The 22,392-nt window shown below is 39.4% G+C and overlaps 1 protein-coding gene across 1 annotated transcript in view; it reads left to right on the top strand.

The window, feature by feature from the left end:
• The first annotated feature begins 428 nt into the window (after positions 1 to 428).
• Positions 429 to 22,392, top strand: part of CTNND2 (catenin delta 2) — a 968,406-nt gene continuing 946,442 nt past the window's right edge. The window contains exon 1 of the mRNA XM_060091588.1: positions 429 to 439. The gene's annotated coding sequence lies outside the window, so the exon portion shown is untranslated. The remainder of the gene's footprint in view (positions 440 to 22,392) is intronic.

Genomic DNA, 22,392 nt, shown 5'->3' with positions numbered 1-22,392 from the left:
GTGGCGGCTCTCTCAGCCCGGCCGGCGGCGGCGGCGGCGGCGGCGGCGCCCGGAGCCCGGAGGAGCCCCGAGGAGCCGGGAGGAGTCCGGAGGAGCCGGCGGGAGTCCGCAGGAGCCCCGAGCCCGCGGAGCCCGCGGAGCCCGCGGAGCCGGGCAGGGGGCGCTGCTCTCGCTGCGCTCGGAGGGGCCGCCGGGCCGGGCGCCGCGCACTGGCGTCGGGAGCCGCCTCTCCCCCGCGGCGCTCGCCCCTGCTCCCGGCCGGCATCCCTTGTTCCGCGGCCGCGCTCAGACAACAAAAGCGGAAGATGCTGCAGTTGGGCAAGGTCAGGACCTTGCCCTGAAGCCGGGCGGCGGCGCGCACGCCTTTTCCCGGACTGAGAAGCTGTCGCTGGTGGCGGGTGCATGTTCGCGAGGAGGCAGTCGGGCGCCGCGCCGTTCGGTGAGTTGCCTTCCGCCGGGCTTCTGGGGCCAGGCGCATCCTGCTCGGCGTCGTCGTCGTCGTTCTCCCCCTCCTCGCCGCCAGTGGGGGTTTGTCCTCGGCTGCTCGCGGCCGGCCGGTGACGGCGGCGGCTGCTGCGCGGTCCTGCCAGCCGGGGGAGGACCGCGATCGCGCCGGGTCCCCTCTCGGAAGACGGCTCTGCCTGGAACGGGGGCCGGGGTTAGTGCCCTTCTCGGAGCGGTGGCCAGGTGGCTCCTCTGCGTGTTCCCGCTCCCCGCCACCCATCTCCCCCGGAGGAGGCGTATATAGGGCAACACCAACAATACTGCTCCCTGCCACCCTCCCGAATATACCCGTTGCATCCATGACGTCCCTAATATACGGGAGAAGACGGGTGGGGGTGGGGAGGACTTCCCTCCAGTCTTTCGCCCTTATGTTCAATGTCATTACGATGTTTGGCTAGAACAAAATGGAAATACTTGGTCGTATGTGTCCATGGCTGTTTCTTCAGTCTCCCGCTGCTCGCCAGACCCAGAGCCCCTTTGGTCTATATTTAGCTGTTTCAGAGGAAGCATTTGCAGCTCGATTCACAGGTTTCGGGGGCTTCTGTGTCCTGACAATAGAGAGCGAGGCTCCGGCAAGCGCCGTCTGAAACCCAGGTTCGGAACCCTGTGCATGTGGGTGGGAGGTGGCTAGGCGATATTTGGGTGATCGGTAATTAATGGCCGAAAGCAAAGCTGCTTTTCTTTTTCGCCGACCTTCCTCTCATTCTGGCGTGTACTGTGTTTCTGTCGATTGCTGCTCAGCTGGTTCCAGCCACTACGTTCCGAATTAAGTCGCTAGAGAGGTGGTGCAGCCTCCCTGGTCTGTGTGGTAGGAAAACAGTGTGAGAGGTTTTGGGGTGTGTGTATGTCTGTGTGTGTGGTTCCCACCACGAACAGTTACTTATAAAAATGCCTAAAGTTGTGTTTCCCTGCGAATGTTGGGGTACTGAAGGATGTGGAAAAAAAGATGGGCAGGTTGTGGTTCCAAGATGTTTCTTTTCCCCTTGCGTGCTTCTCTTGAACTGATCTGATTTGCTTTGGCTCTGAAAGGTGTTTTTAAGCATGCATGCCTAATGTTACCAAGCAAATACGTTAGTTTCGGAAAGGGATATGTTACAACCATAGTGTCAGGTCTGATATGTATATATTTTCACTTTTAGGAACTAGGTGACCGATATTTAAGATGCTTGGAATTTTCTGCAACGACTTCTATGAAAATAGGGAAGTGCTGAAACTACCTAAGAGTTATTTCATTGTTCATCTTTCCATCTGCAGGTTAAATTACCATGGCTACTGATGGTAGTTTAGTTCACCTCTTTGCTGTTAGTAGTTCACCTGCAGGATTAAAAGGCTTTAGAGCTGTACCACTTTAAAAATCTCATGGAAGAGTGTTTGATGTGACTCATACCGAATTACAGGGCTGAACCTGTGCCTCATTTGGGGCGCTTGATCTATGAGAAGTATGACAGATAGGGGTGGGCATCCTCAAATATGGACTCAATGCTTTACAGCTCCGTGAAATCTCTTTGCCACATGCAGAATCCATTTTTAATGTTTTGGGGAAAACGTTCGGTGGCATCCTCACTGATTGGTGGGTTACACGATCTCAGGGCTTGAATGAAGATGATTGCATCTGGAGTTAGATGTTGAAATTTGGGAAGCCTGTAATTATACAGCTCACAAGGCTCAGTGTCGCAGAAGGACTAGCAAGGTCTATATGGCTCGAGTTAATCGAAGATTGTGATTAGTTTTACCAGTGTTGCTTTAGTTTCACCTTATTCATATTCAGAGAACTTCCCAAGAGCACTCTGAACACACTCTTGTGCTTGTTGCATTGTTTTAATATCAGATTTCTTGCAGAAAGAAGCAATAGGTGACGTACACATTCATTTCTCTTTTCAATTTTCCTTTTGAATCTAGTGTTTCAGTTTTAAACATGATTCTTAGAGGACTAGTAGAGATTACTCTGTGTCTGTGTGTGCACACAGAGAGCAGCTGATGGGCGTGGGAAAAACTACATGTATCGGATGTATGAGTTTTATGCTATTTGCGGGTTGAAAATGATAGTACTTGATTGAACGGCAATTGTAGTGAGTACAGGAGGTCGTTGCCCTATTAAAATTGTCATAGTCTTGTGGAAAGGAGTTATTTAATTTGGTGTATGTTTGTGTCGTTGTAGAACCTAATCATTAGAGATGTCACTAATGTTTTCGTTGTTCGCAGTAATACCCATGCACTGTCAAATTACAGTAATTCCAGCAAATTCACATCTTTCACAGTGAGAATACAAGCCACTTCTTTCTTCCACTGAAATAGTTCATCAGAGAGAAAAATGGAATTCAGATGATATTAGTTGAAAATGTGATCAATAATTTTGTTAAATCACTTTTAAGGATAATATCACATTCACGGTGACCTTTAAAATTAAAATGAAGTTATAATATTATCAAATATATCATTACTTTTGACATGTAAGTGAATACGCAGTACTTTTCCTGACAGTGTTTTGGAACTTGACAGTTTCTATTGTGCTTTTTCAAAGTTCTGTTTTATATGGTATGCATTTATGTAGAATTGTTGAAGAGTTCTCCAGAGTAATTTCATCAGGTTGTCTTTATGTAAGAAAATACTAAAGTTACATTTAAAATAATTTATTGTAATTTGTCCATAAAGTGAGGGATAGTTTGTATGGACCAGTATTTCTGGTTGTAACAAGTCAGTTGAACTAAAATAGGAACTGTTGCCATTTTGAACTGCCAAAAGTGTTCTTTTTTTTTTCTTCTTTCTTTTTCTGATGATTATCCCCAGAAGATATGAATGTCCATTAATGGTTATTTCTCTGTGTGAACTTTATTTTACTTTATTTAGTGGGGAATTGGTTATGCTAGGATTACTATTCCTAAAAGTTTTTATTTTTTTATAAAGATTTTTATCTTTAAAAGATGCCACATAGTTGAGAGTACCTAAACTTGAACACACATAATTCAGAGGGTGAACAAATAATCAAGAGAAAATCAACAGGTGTTTTTAAATCCAGTACTTCCATTGAAGGCTTAGTACAGTGGATCTTTGCTGGGCTGAAATACACCTTCAAGCCAAATTCTTCAGTTGGCTTCCATGATGGTTTTCATGACTCATATTCCAAAGGTGTTCTCAGGACTATGGTACTTTGATGGCTTTGTGATAAGTGTCACATGGATAGGGATGAAAAGTTAATTTGAGGGCTTCCGTGGTGGCGCAGTTGTTGAGAGTCCTCCTGCCGATGCAGGGGACACGGGTTCGTGCCTCGGTCTGTGAAGATCCCACATGCCGCGGAGCGGCTGGGCCCGTGGGCCATGGCCGCTGAGCCTGCATGTCCAGAGCTAAGTTAATTTGAACGAGAATAGTTCATGATACTTGTTGCTGGCTTTAGTTTATCTGATAATATGCCAAAGCAACAGGTTTTTATATTAATGTAAAATATTAAACATGTCATAGATAAATAATTTCTATCACATTCTGTGCCAGTCTAGCCTACTGATTAGTAAACTGCCTGGTTGGCTTTAATGAATCCAGTTATATACACAAACAGTGCCTCCAGCCCAGGCATCTCACAGAAATATTTTACCATACTGTGCTTTTACTCCGTGAAAAATGTTAAGACTCATTACAAAAATGTGTAGTTATGACACCTCCACTTGTTTATCTTTTGATCACGTAGCAGCTGAGTGTAATTTGAAGTTCTGTATCATGGTTAATTGCTTTGTAGGAAATGTCTTAGCTATATTAGACTATGGAAGTTACACTCTGTATCAATTAGTTTTTGACATACTGCAAATAATGACTAAGTGAAACAATGCTTCCAAGAAGCTTTCCATCTTAGGCAAATATTCACCTGTGTCCCTTGGTGAGATTCCTGAAAAGTTATCTGTGAAATGAATTACATATATTGAAACTTATTATTCCATTAATTGTTATTTCAGGTCAGCAATATATTTCTAGAGAAAAAGTTGGGCTTTGCCCTATAACATATATATGTCATATTTTTACTGTTTAACATATTTATATATAATATTAGAATATATATATCATAGTGTAATGCTATTTTGGATTCTGCTTCGAGTAAGTGGAGAGGTGAGAGATAGCACTGGCTTTGGATGGATCCCACCTCTGTCTCTACTAAGCTGTGTGTCCTTGGCCATTTATGTTATCCTCAATTTTTAGCTCAGTTTTTTTCAGCTGTAAAATGGGTACGATAAATAAATGTATACATTCAATAAATAAATAAACAAACAAAATGAACAAGTCATGGTGATGAAATGTACAGGATGGGGAATATAGGCAATAATAATGTATAATAGATTTGTATGTCTTATTTTTAAAAATGAGTACAATAACACAGGATCTCAAAGTGTTTTAGGGTAAAGTAAGTGCATAAGTGGCTTGTAATTATAAATATTTGTACAAGTACAAGAGGTGGATATCTACATATTAGGATGAGTACTTATGCTTCATTTATGTATTATTAAATGTGTTATAAAAGCCACGACCCTCTCTAACAAAGGCTTTTAAATGGATATATTCTTTCTCTACTACTATTGATATTATTACTGTGTTATGTAGATTTACATATAAAATATGTTTTCTGCTCTTCAACATGCCAGTCCTTTACATATGAAAATATATAATAGTTAAGCTAAAAGAGAAGCAAGTTATATCTCCTGGCACCATTATTTAAAAGCTTCTTATCTAACAGTAAGAAATTGCAAAATTTTGATATTCTGTATCAGCGTTATACTATTCACCTGATTACAGTCAAATTTTCTACAAAGATGAACATTGTACAAAGAATATTATAGACAGTTTAATAAACATCCCTCTCCACGAGGTCAAATGTTAAACATCCGCTCTGTTTAGAACCACAGAGCATGAATCCTGTCATAAAATCATTGTGACAAAGAAAAAAAGAAACTTAAACAGCTAAATTTATCACATAAGGAGGAGACACACCCCACCCACAATTACAATCAAGTTTTTGGGAAAAAAAAAGTGTGAGTCCATTGGTACCTTTTTGAAAATAAATGGTCATTTCCACTTGTCCTTTCACTCTTAGTTGCTTCAGTGAAGTGCTGAACTCTTCTGGGTTTGATTCTGCCCAGCCCCTGTGAGGTAGAACTGAGATCTTCAACATAATTTTTATGATAATAACGCTTGAATGAATCTTAGACTTTGTTACAGAATGTGACCCGTATAACAGGAGGCTAATTTATCTTCAGTCAGAAAAACATTTTAAATGTGGGTATTTATATTCAGATTTATGTACTGCTGGGGGAACTGCCAGTTATAAGTTACCAGAGTGAAATCCATGTTACCATAAAAGAACGTTCTGCTTTTTGGATCAAAGTACATGGGTAAGCCAATTATGTTTGGTTAAATAACTATGTGTCAAAGTTTCTATAAGTTTTGAATGATACGGAGTGTATTCCTAGATGGGATGTTTAGTTTATAACATTAGATGATGGGGAACAGTTAATTCTATCATTGAAATTAGTTATTACACTTATCCTGAATAGGTGAGGACTGGAGATTTTTCATTAATAACATTTTTTGCTTAATAGATGTCATTATTACAACTTTCATTAGACATTTGGTTTAATATATATGTATTAAGAAAAATGCATTTTGTACACATGTTTTGAATAATTTATGATTTGGTTTATAAGCATCTTCATAATCTTATAATGCTTATTGTAATCTTTTCTCCCTTAAATATGCAACAACATAAATCACAGAAAGGTATGCATTTACCTCAAATTATAAAATGTGCAGAAATGTGGACTGGTGGTATCTCTAAGGAACCCAGTAAATATCAACCCTCCCTGATTCTGAAAAAAGTTGGGATGTGGGAAGAAAAAAAGGAGAAAGGGGCGGCCACCATGGGGAAAATACCCATTTTGATTAGGTATAGCTTGATGTGATGCCAAATGACATCCAGGACCCTGGCCTTCCTCCCCTCCTCCCTTCCCATAGGGACAGAGCTGGCTCTGAGCTCTAGAGCCCAAACCTTGCTCTCTGCAGGCAGGGAGATCTTCAGAGGAAGAAGGAAGAAGCTAGCCAAGCTGCTTCCTTTATTCTTCAGAGACAGAGAAAACCAAGGGTTGGGGAGAGGCTGGAAGTGTTACATTAATTAAGTTCCTTTTGCCTGGAAGGAAATATCACCAGTAGGGAAAAAGTGTTCCTTTTATTGATATGGTTTATAAAGAATTCTGGTTGTAGAATTCTGGATATAGTAGCTTTAATGGTATTTTGCTTGATGGTTGAACTCTTTAAATATTTTATGGTATTTTGACACTATAACAGGAATTACCAGGGGAGTGTGCAATGCCCTGGCTGATTTATAGAGAGCTGTGGTCCATGAAATTCAGCTGATTTATGTATTGCCAACTTAAAAATTACTCATTTCTTCCCTTACTCCTCATGCTAGACTTTGACTGTCAGTAATTGGATGGCCTTGTAAGTGGTACGAATTGGACATAAAAAGGACAGTGTCAAAATCTGACTTCCCAAACTGTATATAAATGATGACCCATGCTAGCTATTATTCACAGCACTTTCTACCTCAGTGTAGATAATTAGAGATTGGCTGTTGTTTCATGTTTTAACTTTGAATAGGAGCAATACGGGACACCATTAAGAAAGAAGAACAAAACAGGATTTTCATAGACATGATGTTTGATTTGAATTCAAGCATGATTACTCAACCTAAAAAAACTCAAAAAACGAAAAGCTCATTCCTTAAAATAAATTTTATTCTTCTCTCTCAAATATTTTATTTGGACTTTCAAACATTAGAGTAACATAGCGGTCATTACCTTCAGTAACACAGAATAATTTAATTTCCAGGAAGAGCAACTTCTTTGGCAGCAAACCAAGTCTTCCGAATATAAAAGAGCCAAAATTCAGCCTCTTGTTTCTAACACATTCCTCGTTGGTGCTGAGCACGGTATTTTTTTTTTTTTTTTTTTTTTTTTTTGTGGTACGCAGGCCTCTCACTGTTGTGGCCTCTCCCGCTGCAGAGCACAGGCTCTGGACTCGCAGGCCCAGCGGCCATGGCTCACGGACCCAGCCGCTCCGCGGCATGTGGGATCTTCCCGGACCGGGGCACGAACCCATGTCCCCTGTATCGGCAGGAGGACTCTCAGCCACTGCGCCTCCAGGGAAGCCCTAAGCATGGTATTTTTAGGCTCACTGGATGAGGAGGGAAGGAATTCTCCAGAAAGACAGGTGACGTGGGCATCGTGTAGATAGTCTGAGAGAAAGGAGGAATCATGTCACATTTACCCAGGACATGGAAGGTAGTGCAGGAAGACTGGGGCTTGTAGTGTGTGGATCAAACTGTTTGGCCTGAGTTGGGTTGGAAAAGAATATAATGTTGAATGCATAGTAGATGTATAGACATGCAATGGCACCCTTATCCAAAAGAATATTATGTAGCTATGAGTTATCTTTTAAAGAATAGTTGATTATATGGGCAGTATTCATGGTACTGAAGGTGAAGAAAAAAATCCAGACAAAAACCTACATTGAATAGGATACCCATCCTACACACCCACTCACGTAGACACACAAACACAAGAACATAGAATTTACGGCAGTTTCAAGTGTTTTGTTCTTTATATATTATCTCTCCACCAAATATATCATAACTTGATATATAATACATCACCACACAGGAAAAAATCATGCCTTTAAATTTTTGAAAAGAATATTATATATTTGCTTTGGGATAAATTTCATTAATCAGCTGAATGTCTGACTGAAAGTAAACAGAGTTCATTGCTCGTGGATTGCATATTACACATATTCTAATCAGTGCCACACCTAGGTTTTCTCTGCTTTTAAATTTGAGAGATGTATTGTGTAGTTTTAGCAAGTTGTTGTCTTCTTGAGAACTCCGCAGCACATTAGTGAAATATTTTTCTCTTTTTCAACTAATGCTTTATTATTGTTTTCCATTTTTAAAAGTAATGCACGCTTATTAACAATTTGGAAAATAGAGAATTGATTCAAAGAAGCTAAAGTTCATGTATGATCTCCAGCCCCCGAAATGAGTATATTTTTAGTAGAAATGCTATCCCATACACATATTTAAGTTTAGAAGACTTCTCATATTCTGTTTTGTTACACTTTTAACATGTAAAATGGCGTTTGTCATATAATTAATACTCATCCATATCTTTATATAACATCAGTTACTTAAATAACTTGCTGTTTTTGGAGATTGATGGCATTTTCATTTTGGGGTGGTATATATGATGTTATAATTAAAGCTAAATAGTTTTCATCTGGTTATTTTCTCTAGGTTACTTCCCTAGAACTGGATGTTTTCAGGACTATTAATATATGTCGTCACATTGTCCTCCAGAAACATTCTATAATTTATATCTCTTCAGGCAAGGCAAGAGTGTGCCAATTTCCCCATGATTTTGATAACACTGTGTATTATAATTTAAAAAAAGGCAAACCCAAACAACAATTTTCAATTAAATAGGGGAAATATCGTGTTTTCCTGTGGTTTAGTTTCCTTCTCATTAAATATGGCTGAGGTTAAATATTGTATAAGTTTATGACGCACTCCTAATTCTTTGGTGAATTATCTCTTTGTATCTTCTGCATACTGCTTAATTGGTCTATTTGCCTTGTCCATGATTTGTGTTCTTGTTGATAGTAATTATATTACCCTTTGCCATGTTTTATCCGTTTATCCCTCATTTTATGAATTCTTATTTTATTTTATTTTTTTGATGTTGGGGTAGGAGTTTATTAATTAATTAATTAATTTTTGCTGTTGTGGGTCTTCGTTTCTGTGCGAGGGTTTTCTCTAGTTGTGGCAAGCGGGGGCCACTCTTCATCGCAGTGCACAGGCCTCTCACTATCTCAGCCTCTCTTGTTGCAGAGCACAGGATCCAGACGCGCAGGCTCAGTAGTTGTGGCTCACGGACCCAGTTGCTCTGCATCATGTGGGCTCTTCCCAGATCAGGGCCCGAACCCATGTCCCCTGCATTAGCAGGCAGATTCTCAACAACTGCACCACCAGAGAAGCCCTGAATTCTTATTTTTAAAGCATAATTCTAAAGCTTGTAGTTCAGTATATCCCTATTTCTTAGAAGGAATTCTTCTTTAAGGAAACTTTCCACTGCTCTCTGCTTCTGTGTGTCCCAGTAGTAAAGACGCCAGTGGAACACATGGAGGGAATGGTTTAATAGTTGTATCTCAACATGACGGAGTTCATAGCTCGACTTTTCCATTTTTTAGTGAGTAGATAAGTTACCACTGAGTGTCATAGTTGATGGAAGGGAAATAAAAATTCCTGTGTCTTCAGGGTTTTATGTGGGCAAACTAAGAGAGTATGGACTTAAAATACATAGCGAGAACCTAATACATTAGTGAACCTCAATTACTTTAGTAATTTAGTAATTATATATACAGGGACATATATTTCTACATATATCATATATACAATGTACAAGTCATAGAGGACCATGCTTCTCCTGACCCCCACCCCATACTGGTAATCAGTCCCTTTTTATCACTGATTCTAAAATCCTAGGACATAGTTGGCCCACGGTAAATACTCTGCTAATCATGGTGAGCTATATGTACACTTTAAATATATATCTATATATATATTTTATTTATTTATTTATTTTACAGCAGGTTCCTATTAGTTATTGTTTAATACATATTAGTGTATACATGTCAATCCCAGTCTCCCAATTCATCACCCACTCTGCTACTCTCCCTCCCCCTTGGTGTCCATACGTTAGTTCTCTACATCTGTGTCTCTGTTTCTGTACCATTTTTCTAGTTCCACATATATGCGTTAATATACAATATGTGTTTTTCTCTTTCTGACTTACTTCACTCTGTATGACAGTCTCTAGATCCATCCATGTCTCTACAAATGACCCAATTTCATTCCTTTTTATGGCTGAGTAATATTCCATTATATATATGTACCACATCTTCTTTATCCATTCGTCTGTTGATGGGCATTTAGGTTGTTTCCATGACCTGGCTTCTGTAAATAGTGCTGCAGTGAACATTGGGGTGCATGTGTGTCTTTCTGAATTATGGTTTTCTCTGGGTATATGGCCAGTAGTGGGATTACTGGGTCATATGGTAGTTCTATTTTTTAAGTTTTTTAAGGAACCTCCATACTGTTCTCCATAGTGGCTGTATCAATTTACATTCCCACCAACAGTGCAAGAGGGTTCCCTTTTCTCCACACCCTCTCCAGCATTTGTTGTTTGTAGATTTTCTGATGATGCCCATTCTAACTGGTGTGAGGTGATACCTCATTGTAGTTTTGATTTGCATTTCTCTAATAATTAATGATGTTGAGTAGCTTTTCATGTACTTCTTGGCCATCTGTATGTCTTCTTTTGAGAAATGTCTATTTATGTCTTCTCCCCATTTTTGGATTGGGTTGTTTGTTATTTTTACATTGAGCTGCATGAGCTGTTTATATATTTTGGAGATTAATCCTTTGCCCGTTGGTTCATTGGCAAATATTTTCTCCCATTCTGAGTGTTGTCTTTTCATCTTGTTTAAAGTTTTCCTTTGCTGTGCAAAAGCTCTTACATTTCATTAGGTCCCATTTGTTTATTTTTGTTTTTATTTCCATTACTCTAGGAGGTGGGTCAAAAACGATCTTGCTGTGATTTATGTCAAAGAGTGTTCTTCCTATGTTTTCCTCTAAGAGTTTTATACTGTCTGGTCTTACATTTAGGTCTTTAATCCATTTTGAGTTTACATTTGTGTATGGTGTTATGAAGTATTCTAATTTCATTCTTTTACATGTAGCTGCCCAGTTTTTCCCAGCACCAATTATTGAACAAACTGTCTTTTCTCCATTGTATATCCTTGCCTCCTTTGTCATAGATTAGTTGACCATAGGGGCATGAGTTTATCTCTGGGCTTTCTGTCCTGTTCTGTTGATCTATATTTCTGTTTTTGTGCTAGTACCATATTGTCTTGATTACTGTAGCTTCACAGTATGGTTTGAAGTCAGAGAGTCTGATTCCTCCAGCTCTGTTTTTTTTCCCACAAGATTGCTCTGGCTTTTTTGGGGTCTTTTGTGTCTCCATACAAATTTTAAGATTTTTTGTTCTAGTTCTGTAAAAAATGCCATTAGTAATTTGATAGGGATTGCACTGAATCTTTAGATTGCTTTTGGTAGTATAGTCATTTTCACAATACTGATTCTTCCAATCCAGGAACATGGTATATCTCTCCATCTGTCTGTGTCATCTTTGATTTCTTTCATCAGTGTCTTACAGTTTTCTGAGTACAGGTTTTTACCTCCTTAGTTAGGTTTATTCCTAGGTATTTTATTCTTTTTGTTGCAGTGGTGAATGGGATTGTTTCCTTTATTTCCCTTTCTGATCTTTCATTGTTAGTGTATAGGAATGCAAGAGATTTCTGTGCATTAATTTTGTATCCTGCAACTTTACCAAATTCATTGATTAGCTCTAGTGGTTTTCTGGTGGTATCTTTAGGAATCTCTACATATAGTATCATGTCATCTGCAAACAGTGACAGTTTTACTTCTTCTTTTCCAATTTGTATTCCTTTTATATCTTTTTCTTTTCTGATTGCTGTGGCTAGGACTTCCAAAAGTACGTTGAATGATAGTGGCAAGAGTGGACATCCTTGTCTTGCTCCTGGTCTTATAGGAAATGCTTTTAGTTTTTCACCATTGGGAATGATGTTTCCTGTGGGTTGGTCATATATGGCCTTTATTATGTTGAGGTAGGATCCCTTTATGCCCACTTTCTGGTGAGTTTTTTTCATTAATGTGTGTTGAATTTTGTCAAAAGCTTTTTCTGCATCTACTGAGATGATCATATGGTTTTTATCCTTCAGTTTGTTAATATGGTGTATCACATTGATTGATTTGCATATATTGAAGAATCCATGCATCCCTGGGATAAATCCCACTTGATCATAGTGTATGAGCCTTTTAATGTGTTGTTGGATTCTGTTTGCTAGTATTTATTTGAGGATTTTTGCATCTATATTCATCAGTGTTATTGGTCTGTAATTTTCTTTTTTTGTAGTATCTTTGTCTGTTTTTAGTATCAGGGTGATGGTGGCATTGTAGAATGAGTTTGGGAGTGTTCCTTCCCCTGCAACTTTTTGGAAGAGTTTGAGAAGAATGGGTGTTGCTCTTCTCTAAATGTTTGATAGAATTCACCTGTGAAGCCATCTGGTCCAGGGCTTTTGTTTGTTGGAAGAGTTTTAATCACGGTTTCAATTTCATTACTTGTGTTTGGTCTGTTCATATTATCTGTTTCTTCCTGGTTCAGTCTTGGAAGGTTATACCTTTCTAAGAATTTGTCCATTTCTTCCAGCTTGTCCATTTTATTGGCATAGAGTTGCTTGTAGTAGTCTCTTAGGATGCTTTATATTTTTGCGGTGTCCGTTGTTACTTCCCCTTCTTCATTTTTAATTTTACTGATTTGAGTCCTCTCCCTCTTTTTCTTGATGAGTCTGGCTAAAAATTTTTCAATTTTGTTTATCTTCTCAAATAATCAGCTTTTAGTTTTATTGATCTTTGCTGTTGTTTTCTTTGTTTCTATTTCATTTATTTCTGCTCTGCTCTTTATGATTTATTTCCTTCTGCTAACTTTGAGGTTTTTTTGTTCTTCTTTCTCTAATTGCTTTAGGTGTAAGGTTAGGTTGTTTATTTGAGATGTTTATTTTTTCTTAAGGTAGGATTATATTGCTATAAACTTCCCTCTTAGAACTGCTTTTGCTGCATCCCGTAGGTTTTGTGTCATCGTGTTTTCTTTGTCATATGTTTCTAGGTATTTTTTGATTTCCTCTTTGATTTCTTCAGTCATCTCTTGGTTATTTAGTAGTGTATTGTTTAGCCTTCATATGTCTGTGTTTTTTATAGTTTTTTCCTGTAATTGATATCTAGTCTCATAGTGTTGTGTATCAAAAAGATACTTGATATGATTTCAATTTCCTTAAATTTACCAAGGCTTGATTTGTGACCCAAGATATGATCTATCCTATAGAGTGTTCCATGAGCACTTGAGAAGAAAGTGTATTCTGTTGTTTTTGGATGGAATGTCCTATAAATATCAATTAAGTCCATTTTGTTTAATGTATCATTTAAAGCTTGTGTTTCCTTATTTATTTTCATTTTGGATGATCTGTCCATTGGTGAAAGTGCACTGTTACAGTCCCCTACTAGTGTTGCATTACTGTCAATTTCCCCTTTTATGGCTGTTAGCATTTGCCTTATGTATTGAGGTGCTCCTATGTTGGGTGCATAAATATTTACAATTGTTATATCTTCTTCTTGGATTGATCCCTTGATTACTGTATAGTGTCCTTCCTTATATCTTGTAACAGTCTTTATTTTAAAGTCTATTTTATCTGATACGGGTATTGCTACTCCAGCTTTCTTTTGATTTCCATTTGCATGGAATATCTTTTTCCATCCCCTCACTTTCAGTCTGTATGTGTCCCTAGTCTGAAGTTGTTCTCTTATAGACAGCATATATATGGGTCTTATTTTTGTATCCATTCAGCCAGTCTTTGTCTTTTGGTTGGAGCATTTAATCCATTTACATTTAAGGTAATTATCCATATGTATGTTCCTGTTACAATTTTCTTAATTGTTTTGGGTTTGTTTTTGTAGGTCCTTTTCTTCTCTTGTGTTTCCCATTTAGAGAAGTTCCTTTAGCATTTGTTGTAGAGCTGGTTTGGTGGTGCTGAATTCTCTTAGCTTTTGCTTGTCTGTAAAGCTTTTGATTTCTCTGTGGAATCTGAATGAGATCCTTGCTGGGTAGAGTGCTCTTTGTTGTAGGTTCTTCCCTTTCATCACTTTAAGTATATTTTGCCACTCCCTTCTGGCTTGTAGAGTTTCTGCTGAGAAATCAGCTGTTAACCTTATGGGAGTTCCCTTGTATGTTTTGTCATTTTTCCCTTGTTGCTTTTAATAATTTTTCTTTGTCTTTAATTTTTGTCAATTTGATTACTGTGTGTTGCAGCATGTTTCTCTTTGGGTTTATCTTGCCTGGGACTGTCTGTGCTTCCTGGATTTGGGTGGCTATTTCCTTTCCCATGTTAGGGAAGTTTTCGACTATACTCTCTTCAAATATTTTCTTGGGTCCTTTCTCTCTCCCTTCTCCTTCTGGGACCCCTATAATGTGAACGTTGGTGCATTTAATGTTGTCCCAGAGATCTCTTGGGCTGTCTTCATTTCTTTTCATTCTTTTTTCTTTATTTTGTTCTGCAGCAGTGATTTCCATCATTCTGTCTTCCAGGTCACTTATTTATTCTTGTACCTCAGTTATTCTGCTATTGATTCCTTCTAGTATATTTTTAATTTCAGTTATTGTGTTGTTTCTCTGTTTGTTTGTTCTTTATTTCTTCTTGGTCTGTGTTAAACATTTGCTTCATCTTGATCTTTGCCTCCATTCTTTTTCTGAGGTCCTGGATCATCTTCACTATCATTATTCTGAATTCTTTTTCTGGAAGATTGCCTATCTCCACTTCATTTAGTCGTTTTTCTGGGGTTTTATCTTTTCCTTCACCTGGTACATAGCCCTCTGCCTTTTCATTTTGTCTATCTTTCTGTGAATGTGGTTTTTGTTGCACAGGCTGCAGGACTGTAGTTCTTCTTGCTTCTGCTGTCTGCCTTCTGGTGGATGAGGCTGTCTAAGAGGCTTGTGTAAGCTTCCTGATGGGAGGGACTGGTGGTGGGTAGAGCTGGATGTTGCTCTGATGGGCAGAGCTCAGTAAAACTTTAATCTGCTTGTCTGATGATGGGTGGGGCTCAGTTCCCTCCCTGTTGGTTGTTTGGCCTGAGGCGACCCAGCACTGGAGCCTACATGCTCTTTGGTGGGGCTACTGGTGGTCTCCCTGAGGGCTAATGCCAAGGAGTACTTCCCAGAACTTCTGCTACCAGTGTCCTTGTCCCTGAAGTGAGCCACAGCCGCCCCCCCCCACCTCTGCAGGAGACCCTCCAACACTAGCAGGTAGGTCTGGTTCAGTCTCGTCTGGGGTCACTGCTCCTTCCCCTGGGTCCCGATGCACAAACTACTTTGTGTGTGCCTTCCAAGAGTGGAGTCTCTGTTTCCCCCAGTCCTGTGGAAGTCCTGCAGTCAAATCCCACTAGCCTTCAAAATCTGATTCTTTGGGAGTTCCTTCTCCCATTGCTGGACCCCCAGGTTGGGAAGCCTGACGTGGGGCTCAGAACCTTCACTCCAGTGGGTGGACTTCTGTGGTATAATTGTTCTCCAGTTCATGAGTCACACACCTAGAGGTTATGGGATTTGATTTTATTGTGGTTGTGCCCCTCCTACCATCTCATTGAGGCTTCTTCTTTGTCTTTGGATGTGGGGTATCTTTTTTGGCGAGTTCCAGTGTCTTCCTGTCAATGATTGTTCAGCAGTTAGTTGTAACTCCGGTGCTCTCACTATACATACAGTTATGTTTTCATTGTCCAAAATGATTCATGAACTAAGATTTGTTTGCTTTTGGTTCGTTTTGGGTGCTCAGCACTGTGGCTCTCTGGAGGGAACACCGGCTTAGAATTCCGAGTTCTGGCATCCAGATCATGCTTGATACTAGCTTTCTATTGTGACCTTGAGTCTGTGCCTATTTTGTGTTCTGCTCATTGGGATCAAAATTCACAGGGCTTTTGTGACTGTGATATGCTAATTCATATGAAAATGCTCTGGGAGGCCGAATCATAACAAGCATTTAAGTATAAAATATATTCCCTGGAACTTTCGATATGCTTCAAAAGTAGAGTAATCTTTTTTTTTTTTTTTGCATGAATTGGAATCAAGAGATTTTCTTGTCTGTAAAACTAAGTCTCTGACCTCCATTACTAATAGCGTCATAAACTGCCCAATTCTCTGATGGTTGTAAAGATACTGCTACATTTCATGCCATTGGGTATCACCTAAAGGAAGAATTCTCCTTTATCCATCAGCGGAAGTAATTCCTGTTCTTTCTTTATACCACTTCAAAAATTATCTGTTATACCAAATTGGCTCAATGAAATTCCTTCTATTTTTTTCTTTTTTTTTTTTTTTTTTTTTTTTTTTTGCGGTACGCGGGCCTCTCACTGTTGTGGCCTCTCCCGTTGTGGGGCACAGGCTCCGGACGTGCAGGCTCAGCGGCCATGGCTCACGGGCCCAGCCGCTCCGCGGCATGTGGGATCTTCCCAGACCGGGGCACAAACCCGTGTCCCCTGCATCGGCAGGCGGACTCTCAACCACTGCGCCACCAGGGAAGCCCTATTTTTTTCTTTTTTGCACAGATATTTGCCACTTAAAAGGGAAGTAGAATGAAGCCCTATTGTTCCTCAGAGATTGAAGTCTGTAGAAATGTCCCCAGAATATTATTTTCTCTCCTGGTGGGCTGCAGAGTCTGGCACCTGTAAGGCTTTATCAGAACAGTTTTAGAAGTGTGAACCATAGCTGGCTTCCATTTTTTGAGCAGATTTCCTTAAATACTTGGAACAAAACTTCAGAGAATTCTTATCACTGTAACTGTAGCCTTCCAATAGGAAGAAATCATGTGTAAGTTACAGAAAAAATAAAAAAAAAACCTTTAATTTGTTCCCTATTCTTATATAACTTTTGAAGGAAGGGGAGTTAATATGCGTCATTGAGAACATTTCTTAGTGAGTAGCAAAGTTTTAGGTACTCAGGAGGAGATGCAAATTATGGTTTTGCTCACTGCTTGGAGCAGGCTCAGGTATGATCCTTTTTTCTTAGAAATATGAAGTCTTCTTTCCGCAGCTGAGGGCAGGTTGGGCGATAAATTGGATAGTGATTTCATATTTCCTGGTTCAGCAGTTGAGATGATTCATGGGGTGCTTTTAGCTTGTACATATGAACCCTAGAAAGAAGCTGAGTGTGAAAAGGTGGGGCAAGAGGATGGCTGGGGGAAATTGACACTTGGCGACATTCCATCTTCCTCCACAAATACAGACTGTGGACACACAAGACAGTATGCTCTGGAGAGCTCTGATAGATGACATGGGAATTTGCTAACACCTGGGAAGAGGTGTGGAGATTTTAAGTGAGAAGAAGCAGGCAGCTTAAACTACTTTTGGCAACATAACTTTTTTTAACGGGCTGGTCAACTGTTCACTGATTAATCCATTCAGTCAACAATGGGCTGAATATGAGTTTTGAAGGAGCAGTAAGTTATAAATAGTGGCAAACAACATGCTACTTCAGAGCCAGATAATGTGCCCTGCTCTGAGTAGTTTAGCCATTTTCTCTAGTTGGAGAGTAGCTACTTCTATCCTTTTCAGTCTTGGATTTCAAACTCAGGTGGCCATGCTGCCTTGTTTCCCATCACACCTCTGAAATCCTTCCCTTCCTCCCTGCCAGTTCTATTTAAAATGCATTAATTGCTGCTAGGACTCAAGATCTTTCATTGCTAAACATAAATACTCTACGTTTATATAGTGTAATAATATGAGTTTATGTGGCTTTCTGGCAGCCTGACAAATAATGCATTTTATAATAGCAGGTATACCTACAGAATGGCAGGTGGTACAGACCTACAAGGGGGAGAGCTGGGGGCAGCCTGATAAAGTGCTGTCTTGAGTTGAACAGGGTGTGAGAGGAAATATAAGCAGAGTTATTCCTTTAAGTTTCATAGCATGTTAGTCATTACAAGTGCTTTCCCATATTTTATCTTTTGAAAGGGAGGATAAGGATTTTGAAAGCAATGTAACAGATTTTCGAACCAATAGGAGATTTTGTCATTTTTGCTTATTCTCGGAAGCTTCTTAGGTGATTTTTTTTTATCGGAGTTTAAATATATATGCTGATCCTTGCGGTTATTCATGATTTTAGTTATTTGAGTTGTGGCAGGTTGTGGGTTTGGTGGCTGGATGAGTTTTTTAGCTGTGACACAGAGAAGATGCTCTTAAACTCAGAACTAGTTTCACGGTTTCTCTCAACGTTTTAATGTTATGCTACATAGTTTTTGTATAAGTAGATCATTGTTACCTACATGTTTACTGCTAACGTATCTCTGAAGATAGATATCTTTGGGCATTTGGCAAAGGGTAAGGCTGCTTCTACATTCATTTCAAGGCATTGAGAAGGACAGTGAGGGCAGGTGGGCCATCTCAGAATATCCATATGGTACTCAACACTTTGCAGTGATACTGTTGGCACATGGAAAAGTTGCCACCATCATATCAAGAAGCCAAGTTGTGCATGCATATTAAACTAAAAGTGTAGATGTGAAGTGCGATTTCAGGTGTTGGGATGTGCAGCTGTGTGACGTTATAGAGAATGTCATGATGTCAGAGGAATTTGTGAAGTTGTTTGCAGATCACCAGGAGAAGATGGTAGAACATTCTGACAAGATATCTATAGACTCCTCTGTAGCACTGAGTGGATAATTGAATACCTTGATAAGTGGTGGGACTTTTACCTCATTCAAAAATGAGAACACACCATGTCCCCTCAGTCACAGAATGATATCATTTCATGACTCACTACTAGCCCTCATACACAACCCATGAAATCCCCAGGATGCACCTAGGGTTAGGGTTGCTAGATTTAGCAAACGAAACTACAGGACACTTAGTTAATTTGAATTGCAGATAATAGTAGGGTTTTTTTTTTTTTCCAGTATAAGTATGTCTCAAATATTGCATTGGACACACTTATACTAAAAAATATTTGTTGTTTTTCTGCAGTTGAAATTCAACTGGACCTACCCACTTAGAATCTTTTGGGCACAATAAGGACCTGCAGTTCTCTGGCTTTAATAATGATAATAATAATAAGTTGTTGAGCCTTTATTGTGTGTCATAGACTGCTACACCTTACTTGTGGTAGAAGACCTTCTTGGTTTACTAATCATTCAACATCATTATCTTAAATGCCACTTTCTTGTGCTAATAAGCCTTTTAGTCTTAACCTCAGGCCAAAGTGAACTGCTACAGAAATTTTGTTTTTCATGTATGGAGTATTTCATGTATTGCCCTTTATATCAATCATCTAGGAAAGAATCTGTTATAATTCTCTGGCCACCTCATACAAATGAACATAAATATTAAAATATTTTATGATTGAACGAGGAGGTTGTGTGCCCTCCTCTAGGATAAGCTAGATTATGCTGCTATAACAAACAGCCCCAAGATTTCAGCAGCTTAAAAGGGTAAAAGTTGGTCCATCTGCAGCATGGGTTGGTGAAAAGTGGGAATGGAAACTTGGATAATCCTTGTTACTCTGGGACTCAGGCCAATGGCTCCCACATCTTTGCCTATTCTTCCATGATCATTGAGGTAGCGAAAGGGAAATGGAAAATTGTGTCATATATCATTCAGTCCTATTCCATCAGGCAAACCAAATTATGTGGCCATGTGCAAATTTAAAGGGAGGGGGAAGCCCAGTCCCACCATATGCCCAGAGGATGAGGAGAACCAGCATACTGGTGAGCAGCCCTGAACACATCATAGAAAAAATATATATATTGGTGGAATCCTTGAATGAGAGTTGGACAGCTTACATGTACTTTAACTTTAGGAGTTAGTCTTTGTGAGCCTACAGTTTTTATTAGTGAAACAAATCTTACTTCAGAATTCTTATACATAAAATAAAAACCGAGGATTTCAGAAAAGTAGGAGAAGATGAATGTCAAAGTCTCATTAATGGCACAGACTAGGGCGTGAATCATGATCGGGAATAAATATTATGATAATGTGCTCAAATCAAACTGTACACTCCAAAGCCCTCTTGCTGTTTTTTGATATTTCCATGAAAATTAACTCTTTGATGTTGGGAAAAGGCCGATCAAACTTTTCCTATGTATACACACACATGCATATGAATGCATCTGTATCATTTTTTAAATAAACTTGAAGACCTGATTTTTACATTTTATACTGGTAGAAACCGGGCATCATATCCAGAGACGCTTGCCAATTCTAAAAGTCCCTTTCTCATCTCAGTTTGTTTTCTGCCCTATCATTTCCCCGCCTTCCCGTCCCTGTGGCTGACGTGTCTGTCCCGAGGACCTCAGGAGGCCGTGGTGTGGCAGTCAGGGTCCGCTGCTCCACTTGGCATCTGCCTCGCCCCCCCATCTCCGTGCAGGCACCGTCTCCATGGAAACCGCAGGCTGCTCGGCAGGCAGCTCTGCGTGCGGGGCGGCTGGAGCTGGCAGAGGCAATCAAAGAGCGAGCAGGCCTTGAAGAGCCCTGGAAAAAGCTTCCAGTGTAATTGCGGAGACAGGACTGAAAAATGTTATTAATTTGAGACATCCAGGCCAGCAGCGAAGCTCCCAGGAGGCCTCATCTGCCCTCGCATCTTGCAGATGTGATGCTGCCACGTCCACGTGCTTCCTGCTCCCCTGCCCTTGTGTTCTCTTTCAGGGTCTGAGGAAATCTGGGGAAGGCAGCGTCCAGGCTGAGCCCCTGCTCACATGCAGGAAACAGGCATGGCTCTTATGCAATAATAATCCAAAAAAAGATGTAGACACCGAATTTCATGGTCCATGGATCTTCAGCTACAAACTTCAGCTCAGGGTTCTAGAGATAACTTCTAGTCACTTTTGCAGCTCTAGGAGCTGTCGAGTTTTCTAATGTACTCAGTTTGAGAGCTGGGTGATAGAACTCTGCCGGACATTTGCTTCTCCTCTTTTCTCTAAGCATTGATCCACCTTAAGGATGGAAGTAAAGAGCAGTACAAATGCCCTTAGTTTCTTGAGTTCCTCTGAACCCTGCCTCACTTGGCCCTGACCTGTTCTCTGGGGAGCTGATCCTGGCGACAAGTGAACACACTTTTACAAGACATAACACATCTTGGTGAGGAGAGAGAGCAAAGAAGACAGAGAAGATATTCTTCAGGGAAGAGACTGAGGAAAATGTGCGATATCTGTAATAGTTTTTTTTTTAAAAATGCAGCTCTGTTATAACATGTTTGTTAACACACACTGATGTAGTTTTTCACGTATAAAATGAAAAACAATTCAGGAAAAACATCACATTTTTGAGTAGGTCTCTGATTGCTTCCCAAATTTCTGTTCCTTTGTGTGTGCCTCTGTGTGTATATATAACATTGTTAAGCTGTTCTAGAAAGCACTTTCAAAAGCAGAAAGCTTGAATAGGAGATAATTGTCTTCTGCATTTCTTTTCTTATATGCAAGATTCACTTATTTGATTCTGTCCTACAGAAAGTTTCAAAATTTTGCATGCTGCTCTTTGGTGCTTACATATTTTTACTTATTAGGTGGATGTATATATAGTCTTATAGACTTTGATGTTTATGACTTGAAATTGTATTTTTCTTCCCTTTGTACTATAGCACTTCTTCCCAAGTAAAATAAGGCATTAGTCCTTCACATTTGACTCTCTTATGTCTTTGTCCTAAAGATCAGCAACAGTTGCAAACAGAATATGACGATAATGATGTTGGTGATGATGATGATGTTATTAAAAGTGAGGAAATTTTTTTCCAAACCTTTTATTTTCCAGCTGTGGATCAAGCAGTAATATGAAGTAAAAGCTTCTCAATAATAGATACCTTAAACACTGGGGATTATCTCCAAACATACTCAAGTGTTGGTAATACAGTTTAAAAATTATTTCCTTATCTTTTGAAAAATACTTCTTTTACAAATTAAATATGATTTATTTCTCATAAGTTGGATTTATAATGATAATTCAAAGTTATTTTTAAAAGCTAACTTTGAGACATGATGAATTTTAGAAAATGTAACGGAATGCCAGTTACAACTGCAAATAGCAACTTTCAAAGAATGTACTTAGTGTAGTGCATAGAGACCAACTTTTCACATTCATTGTATATATCAGAAAAGAAGAATAACTGCTAATTAATGAGCTAAGTGTTCATCTCAAGAAAT

The sequence above is a fragment of the Mesoplodon densirostris genome, chromosome 3 (assembly GCF_025265405.1).
Source record: "Mesoplodon densirostris isolate mMesDen1 chromosome 3, mMesDen1 primary haplotype, whole genome shotgun sequence".
In the NCBI taxonomy this organism is placed as follows: domain Eukaryota; kingdom Metazoa; phylum Chordata; class Mammalia; order Artiodactyla; family Ziphiidae; genus Mesoplodon; species Mesoplodon densirostris.
Note: the sequence above shows the minus strand (reverse complement) of the source record. Positions and strands in the feature narration are given on the sequence as shown.